A 1,731-nucleotide genomic window follows, 5' to 3' on the forward strand; every position below is an offset into this window, starting at 1 on the left:
AGTTACCTCTACGTTATGCTTATATTGCCATGCTATGCTCGTAGACGTGGATTGGGTCTGAGTGTATCCATGACAGATGTGAGAGTGTTAAATTAATGGTTAACTTAAGGTGGCTACTTAAACACACATCTGGGTGGATTGGTTGCGGGCACCTGGGGATATACCAGTGCTGTCCTTTGGTTCGCCACCCAGGCTCAAAGGGATCATAAGATTATTCATGCTAGAAACTTCCGTGTGCAGCCACAAGCTATTATGGGCTCTAGCATAGTTGAGTATGTTGCATGACCTCTTTCAGTGGTGGGCTAGCAGATGTAGGGGAAAGTAGGTGTAACTGTCCACCCAGAGTATAGAGTTAGTGCTTCTGAAAGACTGTGTCTCAGTCATCCGTTTCTCAAACACCATGTAGTGCGAGAAATCCAATGGAGGAGATCGAGTCTTGTGGGGAAAAGTGCGCAAACCTCTGCAGAGTGTACAAACTAATCATGGTTAGGCGTGTCCCCGGTTATGGACAATCTTGAGTATCTGGTTCTTGGATTATCATGTTGATCTCATCACTCTAAATTAATTTGCTAGGTTGTTAATTACTTGTTTAATTGGGATTGAGATGGGGATTTACCATTCTCAATATTTATCGACTACCATGATAGTTAAGCAAAATATATTCCTTTGTTGCAGGGAAAATTTGGCTTTTCGCAAAACATTATAACCATAGAGCCTCCACCAGTCATATATGCATGTAGTGATAGCATTTACTTTGTTCATTGCTCTACTGTGTTATATTGCCAACATATTCCATGTGATGACCTATTTCGGGCTGCAACATATCATGTTGCAGACTTTTCAGACGAAGAGTAAGGTGCGCTAGGTCGTTGTCGTGCACTCAGCTATGCCGTTGGAGTTGATGGACTCACTTTATCTTCCAAGCCTTCCGTTGTTATCTTATTTAGATGGCCTTAAGCCATATTTATTGTAATAAGTTCTCTTTTGAGACATTCGATGTGATAAGTGTGTGATTGAACTCTGTTATAAATCCTTCGAGTACTGTGTGTGTCAGCATTACCGATCCAGGGATGACACTTATACACAGAGATTTGATTGCCTGAGGTCGGATCGCTACACGACGGGTCCCTGTCGTCATAGCTGCAATGGTCGTTGAGCTCCGCAAAATATACACATGGAACTGGTTGATGAATGAAGATTACAACACGTGGGCCAACGCACGAGAGTTCATAGAGGAAGCTGTCAAAAGAGCCAATAAGAAGTACAAGTGATGATGTGGTGCTCCATACCGCATGCCTACCTTACATTCTGTGGCTGAGGAATGTAAGGTATCAACTTGTTCTTTTAAAACTATGTCCATGTGCTATGTTATGACTGCATCCCCCTGTAGTCTAGTATATAGTGGTGGCGTGTGAGTGCCATTGAATATTTGTAATATATGTGTGGATGTGAACCTGCTTAGGTGTGACAACAACTACGTTTATGTTCACTACTATTTATGTGTTTGTGGTTGGTAGTACCAGTTGGGTGTTTGAATGAGTCTATGATGCCTGAAACATGGAAAATATAGTTGATCAGACATGGTTAGTGAAAGTAATCATTCCGTTTTTTGGTTTTTGGGTTTTTTGCATTGCTAACTGTATCGGTTAGCATGGTAGTTCATAAGCAGTCGTTATCTCGTGTTTTTTTGCACGTGATCATTTCAACTAGTTTGTTCATAGTATGCATACA

The sequence above is a fragment of the Triticum aestivum genome, chromosome 2D (assembly GCF_018294505.1).
Source record: "Triticum aestivum cultivar Chinese Spring chromosome 2D, IWGSC CS RefSeq v2.1, whole genome shotgun sequence".
Classification (NCBI taxonomy): domain Eukaryota; kingdom Viridiplantae; phylum Streptophyta; class Magnoliopsida; order Poales; family Poaceae; genus Triticum; species Triticum aestivum.